Below are 9,506 nucleotides of genomic sequence, written 5' to 3'. Positions count from 1 at the left end.
TTGACTCCTAACCTGTCTAACCTTAGATGATGGTTAAGATGTAGTCAGGCTGGGGGGTTGATCTGACTAGTAACCAAGAAGACTCATTCCTACCTCATAGCTAAGGCTCATCAAATTTCATGTAACCATGACCATTTATTTATTTATGCTTTAGGACACAATTTGATGGCAGAAAACTTTCCTTAATTGAGAGTTTTTGGCAAGTTGCTATAACCCCTAGGCAAATCTGAATGTGAACCCAATAGACTGGAGACTGAAGTTGCCTCTTCCTGCAGTCTACCATCCACTCTTCGGGAGACGTGGAGAGATTTCAGGAACAGATGCATGACTTAAACAGTGGAGTCCCAGGTTATTTAAGTGCCATCACAAGAAATGAAAGATTGCGAAGAAGTTAGCAATATGTTGTGAGAAATGTACTGAAAATTTATTATCCTGTGGATAGCAGTGCACTGAACGCATTGAAGGTTTGGTGCAGACAGCACATGTAAGTGTTTACTGTTATCTACGGCTAATGTGAACGAAGGAAAATGACTTCTTAATTTGTTAATGTGTAGAAAAGCTCTGACCAATAGGTAAGGAAATAAATCTTATTACGAAGTCAAAAGCTGTGGAAAATGTTAATACTTCCACATTTACTGATGATAACATTTTACTGTGGAACGATGAGCAAAAGCTGAATAATGTAGTAACTAAGCTTGTATTCAGAGGCAACAAGTGAAATCTTATGAGCGATATAAACAAAGACTAAATTCAGAGTCGCTGAGACAGGTACACCAGGCACCAGAGTCATGATGAGACTGAACAGATTTAAAATATTGTGTGTTGTTACAACTTAATTCTTTCTTGGTCACATCGTTTCAGTGCATCTTATTGCAGGTAATGCCGCATGACATTGTTAAACTGAGAGTTAATCATAGAAGCCCGGATGAATTAAGTGTAAGATGCATGTCAGGGAAAACAACAAAGGAACGAAGGAGAGGAGAGTGAACTAGAGCAAGAACAAAGACGGCTTTAATTACCAACAGAAAGGTTAATTATATAATACTTGCAGCACCATGATAATGACACTGACCCATAGCTGTGAACAAGGCAACACTACACCAACATAGCAAAATAGAGAGATTGGTGACGATTTACCTTTGCTGTGCACGTAGAGCCACTGGAACATACAACTGGACCAGTGAATAGACCTTTGGCTATGAGTTCTGATACTGTATACAGTGTATATATATATATATATATATATATATATATATATATATATATATATATATATATATATATATATATATATATATATATATATATATATATATATATATATATATTAATAAACAAATAAAGCAATCCCTAAAGGACCAATGAGGATGGGAATTTAACAAACAATTTAAAAATAATACATACATTGCTGCTTTATAAGAGCATGAATGAAAATTGGGGGATTAACAGGACACTACTGACAGTAGTTAACAAAGAAACAAAACGTAAATGAAGGTTAAGATGGGTGTAAAACATTTTGTTGGTATTATCCCAAGTTGGCTATCACGCTGATCCACCGGCAGAGTAAACGGATAAATCTGAGGCAACAGTTTTGATAAAGTAGGGTATGGAGAATAATACCATAATGAGTTCTCACATTGTCTTTTGTCTTACACGCAGACACTCTTCGATCCACAATCATCGTTCACTGCACTGTTACATCGTTTTCTTACGTTTTCTTATCACAGCTGAGATATTCTTGAGAATGACTCTACCTTAACGGAGTTCAGCAGAATCACTATATATTGCGAAGAAGATAACATACTGCAGGTTGACCATGCTAAGAAGAATTTCGGAAGGTATGTTTTTCTCTAGTGTTTGAAATTTAGTGACAACATGATGTTTGATTCTGAGGTTTAGATTATCACTGATGACGTGTTTGAAACAGCCAAAACAGGACGTAAAGGACAAAGGAATAAACCTATAATAAATAGACCGTACAGTAAATGAAATAGTCTGCTAGCCATTAAAAAAAAAAAATCATCACGGTATAATCACCCATTCAGGATCAAGCTCAAAATTTTTCATTACCCCTCGTGTGTGTGTGTGTGTGTGTGTGTGTGTGTGTGTGTGTGTGTGTGTGGTTGACATTAATTTCTTTGGAAAAGAAAATTATGTCTATTGATTATGTCAGACCACATCTGCGTACACAAATTGTCATTTATATTGCAAGAAATATAGGCAATACAAACAGAAGCACGAAGCATGTTTTTCAAGATGCCCGGACACATTGCGTACGAAAATGGGGATCAGGGAAAGCCAAAGGGTTAAGAACCGCTGCAGTCTCGGCCAGCTCAGTTTTGAAATCTAATAATGTCAATTAACTCCTATAAATTTTCTCCTATTAAAAAAAAAAAAAAAATCCCTGACCACAGCAACATCTCAGAACGACGAAAACACAGTCTCCCCTGTAACTTCACATTATAGTATTAATTCCCTCGTTTATCCTCAGTTACGTTACAGAAGTTGTGAGCCAGTGTGACAGAACTGAAGTGGTAATGTTCAAAGTTGCCTGCTATTACTCTTGAGTACCAGCTCTGCAAAAGTTACTCAGACCCAGGAGCTGCAAGAGCAAGAGTAAAGAGTTTTAGCGCAGGAGTTGAGGAAACTGTCTAAGTTTTGTTCAGGTATACGTTGGTACGCTATCATTCGCCATGTACATCAGAAGCTGAGAGAGAGAGAGAGAGAGAGAGAGAGAGAGAGAGTAGACTCTAAAGTATCATGCCATAGGGGTCACCACACCACACCCCACGCCCATGCAACACTAGTGAACAAGTGGACGCTGAAGTCTCACTCAGATGAACAGCTGGGGCATCCAGCACTGCTGTGCAATAACTCTCACGGAAAATTCCCCTCTCTCTCTCCCTCTCTCTCTCTCTCTCTCTCTCTCTCTCTCTCTGTCCATACACCGATATCCGGCTTAATTAAGTTTCTGTTGACTCAGTTCATCTTTTAACTGAATCCACTATCAATTTTCGTTTTTCTTTTAAAGAAAACTTTGAGCCAGCCATACTCACAATAGCAGCATTGAGATGTTTTTAATATCAAAATAACCTAGGCGACTACATCAAAATTTTTTTCATGCACTGACAAGGCATAGATATTCCCCAGTAAAGCGTATCACAGCAATGAATGGAACTTATAACCTTCACATACAGGGATACTGGAATGTGCACAGTGCATGATGTGTAATATAATAGCCAATCGGTAAGAATGGTCAATGACTGAACAAGAACTCGTGTGGAAACCTATGAAAATTTCCTCAGTTATGAAGTCCATGTGACTGGATTCGTGGCTGAAACTGTTTTAACTGAAGTTTGTCTGTGTGAATTTTATTCCTGTGCTTAATGCTTTTGGGCTGCTCAGTGCGTATGCGCTTGTGTTTAAAACTACTTTGCATTAAACTCATATGCTGCACAGATGAGCATAGTAAAGATGCGGTAATGAAGTTGGTAATGATAGTGGTGATTGTGGCAGCGGAGTAGATAATGGTGTTGAAGTATGTTGGCTGTGATGGTTATTGTAATAATGATAATGGTGAATTTGGTAGTGAAGTCGACATTGGTGATGATAATCTTGATACTGATGGTAATAGGAATGAGATAATCTTAGCGGTAACAGACATCTGCAAGGTAAATGTCTTTCAGCAAACTCACTGTCTCATTTGTGTCATGACCCTCTGCCACCACTTTTGAAGTCACTCCCTTTACTGCGTTTCCAGCTTGGTCTCACGTTCTTCCCATGCTATTTACTGGACTTCTAAACGTTTTTCATTTTTACTCTCCCTAAAATTCCTCGATGTGTTTCCACCGTATGTTTCATTTAGCCATCTTTTCAATTACAGAATTACGGTATAATCTTGACTGTTTCTATTGTACTCAGTCCACCCTCACACACTCCCTCATTGCAAATAATAATGATTTATTTCTACTTAATCATGACTCTGATCTCATCATTCCGTCACTCCCTACCCTTCAACCCTTTGTTCTCACCCACCTTCGTTTTACCACAAATTTCTCGGAGTTTTTGGCCTAAAGGTTCTAAAACTACCTCCTTTCTCGTTCCAGGCTTCTCAGTACTGCCTCTCCCACAATTGCTTCTCATCTTTTCTCATGATATCTCTACGTACAATATTAAAAAAAAAAAAAAATCAGATATAAAGTTCAGAAAGTGGGAGACACCGAGCCGACTGAATGAAGGCAAAATGGAGTCGGACCAAAAGCAAGATGGGAAGACAAAGTATATGAGGGACGATGGTGTGTCACTCCTTTACACACATCCTCCCTGCTGAAGACCTTCTTCCTTGGGTGGCCACTTCCATAACGTCAAAAGGAGGATAATGTGCGTGGCAGCGTTTCACCAAACCCAATAATTTAAGCCATCACTTACACATGACTTTGCTTGATGCCTCACCGTGTAAGAGGTGGCCTCAACTAAATAACCTCTGTGCTTGTAGGAAAAAGCACCAAGTGCAGAGAAGGGACCTTTTTATTCGATGTTTCGCCAAGCAGGAAGCCTGCTTGGCGAAACGTTGAATAAAGCGGGTCCTTTCTCTGCACTTGGTGTTTTTTTTCCTACATTCTGTCCAGGGTAATGTTGAATATAATATCAACCTCTGTGAGTATATGTATCTAATATGACACATGACTCTAACTTATTCTCTCATCCTTATCTCTCCATCAAGTTCTAAGTCACCCTATCCTCCCAAGCACCTCGTTCTCAAACACTTTATTAATGTCTCTCACTCATGTTCAGTGATTTTGATCGATTTAATTTCAGTTCACTAAATTCAAGCCGTAGAGAAATAATTGATAGAACAGGTATTTTCTCACTGTATCACACACACACACACACACACACACACACACATTACATAATTATGTTCAATGGTGGTGGGTCGTCGCGACCATCATCTACTCACTGAAAGAAGTGCTGCCTACTGTACTTCTTCCTTTACCTTTATCATTCTTTTTCTGTGTCTGTCTTCCTCTACCCTAGTTCTCGCACCCTTCCTGTCACGTTTTATGGCTCTTCTTTCCACTTCACGTGGCTCTACACTGAGTGACCAGCCTAACAGTTTCCTGTAACCAAGGACACCATTAACAACGTTGGGTGATAACCAGATAGCCAGATAATCGGGTGATGTGGAGCGTATTGTGGTTCCCCTGTTAACTGTGGAGAGATGCAAATATGGCCTCCATCCAGGACACACTTCCCCGCGCCTCGCAATGGTGAGGCGCTGTCTGCCACAAGGGGACATCATTTCACTGCACAGAAAAACCCGGTATAGGTGGTTGCTTGCTTGCAACTGATGGATCTGATCAGCCAAAGAGACTGGAATTACTCAGCAACAAACAACAGATATTCTTTTAATGGAATGGAACTTTAATTCACTTCCATATATTAAATATACTAAAATTAGGTGATCCTAAACTTACTACACCGTACTGTAAATGGATGCTTGTCTGTAATACCTTTGTTCTTTCATTAATCAAACCAGTGGTTATGTGATTCTCTCACAAGTGCTTCAACTAGTGATGCAAAATCTCGCCTAGTGTGATGACTCAGATACGCAAGATCAGACAGGGAGGACAAATAGGCGTCCGACAAGTGACTGCCCCGAACGGAGGACAGGGAACTCAAAGGGAGGAATGTGCTACCTAAAGCCGATCATCTGGCCAACCTACTTGTCCCTCACACACCCTCAACACACCCTCCACCATCCGCCTAATACACCCTTCCTCACACAGCCTCCACCACACCTCCCTACATCACAAACCCTCTTTCACTCAACTTCCGTCACACTTCCCCAGCCGTGTCCCCTGAGTCACACACCCTCTTTCACAGAGATTTCATCCTCCTCACTTCACACTTATTATCAACGAACCACTTAGCTGTACTTCTACAAGTTATATCCTTACTCACTAATATGCTGTGATTTCATCCTATACATTTCAGCTTCTCATAGACTGCTTCACAACAATCGCCGCAATTATCATTGGACGAGGCTTTGCCACCACTTGACTTCTTTGTCTCTTACTTCTGATTGAACAAAAGGAACTTTATTACATTTAATGCCACAGAAGCTAAATCCCTCACTAGCTAGACTAGCCTCTGTCTTCTACAAGACTGTTCTCTAACTTTCGCAACACATCAGCTCTTCAAGTTTCTTCTTGATGTTTTTTTCCTTGTGATCCAACTTGCAAAGATCTCATTATTCCTCTTGGAGCAACAGTTTCACAATGGTTAGGCGCTGTATATCTTTAAACAAGTGCCGACACAGTACAGAGGATTCCTTTGCTTTTGTCTGGATCATGCCTGTGGAGTTCACCACATACAGCACTTCTGAATATAGTGGAGTCAAAGGCTTTCCGTCTATACTCCTCTCCTCTACCATCAAGTCTCTCTTTTTGCCGCAGTGTTGCATCTCTGTTCTGTGTTGCTGTCACTCCGGTCACTGTTGTCCTGAACTCTCTGCTTGCATTCCATCGTCATTACGGCGGGCATACAACATCGGCCTGGCTACACACTCGCACCATTTTCTTGTCCGTCTCACTGATACAGGAGTCAACCGGTACTCTCAATCTTTCCCTTATGCAACCGATCAACTGTGAAACTGTCTTTCCCACTGTTTTTCCAGTCTCCTGTGACCTGCAGTTTTTATATGCAATGTGTCCAGAAATCTTAAAATGAATATATGTTATTTTGAACTTGTATTTTTCTTTGTCGACTATAATTCTGAATGGACAAATTTTACAGACCAAGCCTTGGATTCTTTCATTTTGCACACAAGCACACGCACGCACGAAAACGCACTTACGCAAACGCACCCACGCACACGCACGCACGAAAACGCACTTACGCAAACGCACCCATGCACACGCACGTACACGCATATGCACACACGCACAGATATGCACATGCGCCCAATCATCGATCCTTTATGTAGGGATTCTGTGTATTACGAGCTTCAATATTGCAACCGATTATTCTTCAGTCTCTCGCCATACAGTACATTCTCTTCACCATCATTTGCGGTATCATCACCACGTGTTAATATTTTGACCCAGCTTTAAACCTATAAGCCGCAGTACATTACATATTCTTGATTTCCAGTTGTTTAGATATTCTTCTTTGTATTCGACGAGCCTATCTATAGTTTAAATGTTGGCTTTATTACGTACTAGTTGCAGCAGATATCTCCTTTCTACAATCATTATTCGGATGTTGGTTCATGGGGTTTTCTCTCCTATGAATGGTATTTTCTGATGTCCCCCTAGAGTCTGGTGTACCTGTATGAGGGAATGGAGTAAGTGGTGGCATTTCCTCACACAACTAATTCTTCAGTTGCTTCATAACAATAGATATGTTGGCTACATTCCTCTGGCCACTGTCTCCTGAAGTTCTATGTCAATATATGTAGGCTGATTTCCATTGTTCAACACTTTTTTGCTCCCTGTGTTTTTATATATTATCTCTTCCATCTCACCCACACTTATCAGTTCTTCATTTCCCCCCCTTTCTTCCTCCACCCAAACTTTAGTACTTCCTCACCCCTAGTATGTCTCCAACACTCCTCTTCCTTCCTTTCTAAAATATCTGCTGTCACTTCCCCCTTTCAATCTTTATCGAAATATTTTTATAAAAAGAGATCAAAGGCACGAGGCTGATATCAACCTCCCCCTCCCAACCGGCGAGGAAAAAAATATTATTTGAGTTTGCTTCGTTTGACACGCCTGAGCACACAACGTTTGAAAGACTGGAAGTCATAGATTTCTTTTTTCGGAATTTCCAAGCAGTGTAAACTTTTGCAAATAAATATGAAAAAGTATAAATAGTGTGAACCAGTTTGCACGTATAATAGTGTCACATTTCTCGAGCATGGTAAAACTGTGTCCGTATCAGTATCAATCTATACTATATGTCCACTGCAGGTCTGCACCGCTCTATTACAGATGATTATACAAAGAAAAGTTTCCTACAGCGGTATAGGTAGACCTGAGAAGGGGTACATAGGGAAGAGGTAGGATGAATATCAGAAAGTTGGTGTCGTATGTGTATGTGTAATAAGAGTCTGTAGTTTCTTCACCTAGCATTAAGAGGTGTACAAAGGGTTTACATCCACGGTCCTATTTCATTTCTAGGTACGAACACGCTGTGCAAACGAGATGCTGTCCTCAGATCCAATGGTCGGCCTGGGAATTGAACACGGATCCTCTCGATGATGACGCGAATATTCTTCAGGTTACATCACTGCCATCCTCTAACCAGCTTGACCCCCACCCCGACGATTCCCTGAACACCGCAGCTTCCATTGCTCTCTGTCTCACACACTACAGTATTTTATCTTATACTTGACTTATACCCTTTTCGAGTCACGTTATTTTTTATACATTTCCATTCATCGAAGCCACTGTTTTTACAAATGAGTTTTCTTTGCTCATGGCATACCAACGCCTCATACTCCTAAGTTGATATAAAAACTAACAAACCTACATTCAGTCTTCTTGTACTCACATAATACTCTGTCTTCTGCATCTTATTAAGGCCTTCATAGTAATGGCACTTTTTTATTTTTTATCACTGCACAAATATACTCTCCATTTCCAGTAACAGTACTTGTCCCTTAACTGTTACTTCATAGAGGTAAATGTGTAATGAAACTGAAGGATATGTCGTTTCCAGGAGAAAAAAATAGTCATTAATCCTATGAAAAATATTGATAAAATGAGTATGAAAATAACGTAAGGGTGTGAGACTTTGGTTTGGCGCGCGTGTGCGTGTGTGTGTGTGTGTGTGTGTGTGTGTGTGTGTGTGTGTGTGTGTGTGTGTTTACACGTGTGTGAAATCTGCTTTTCACAGTTTACATATATAAATATATATATATATATATATATATATATATATATATATATATATATATATATATATATATATATATATATATATATATTTGTGTTTGTGTGTGTGTGTGTGTGTGTGTGTGTGTGTGTGTGTGTGTGTGTGTGTAACTTTGTTTGCAAATATCCCTATGACAGTTTGTGCATGTGTGTGTGTGTGTGTGTGTGTGTGAGGCCTTTAATGCAAAAAGTATTGTATACTTCCTATGCATTGACACGTGTACAGTGCTGTATATCTCCATTCAAAAGGTACTTCTCTCTACAGGGGTCTTTTTATGCCACTAAAGCATTCAGACATTTTACTTTAAGTACTCTGTGTCTTTTACATTTTACGTCGTACAGAATTACTATGTTATAAATGTACTACGAAATCGTTTATATCCACTATTCTGATCTGCAAGAGAAGTGCACTGAAGGGCACATTAAGCCAGTTCCTCGGGTCAAAGGTTGTGAAGGAAAACTGCATCAGGATCAGGATAGGACGTAACCAGCTCTTTATGCAACCAGTATACCGGGAGAGAGAGAGAGAGAGAGAGAGAGAGAGAGAGAACTGGAAAAGGTAACACA

The sequence above is a fragment of the Coenobita brevimanus genome, chromosome 6 (assembly GCF_032717465.1).
Source record: "Coenobita brevimanus isolate Jiangsu-jjx chromosome 6, ASM3271746v2, whole genome shotgun sequence".
Taxonomy (NCBI): Eukaryota; Metazoa; Arthropoda; class Malacostraca; order Decapoda; family Coenobitidae; genus Coenobita; species Coenobita brevimanus.
Note: the sequence above shows the minus strand (reverse complement) of the source record.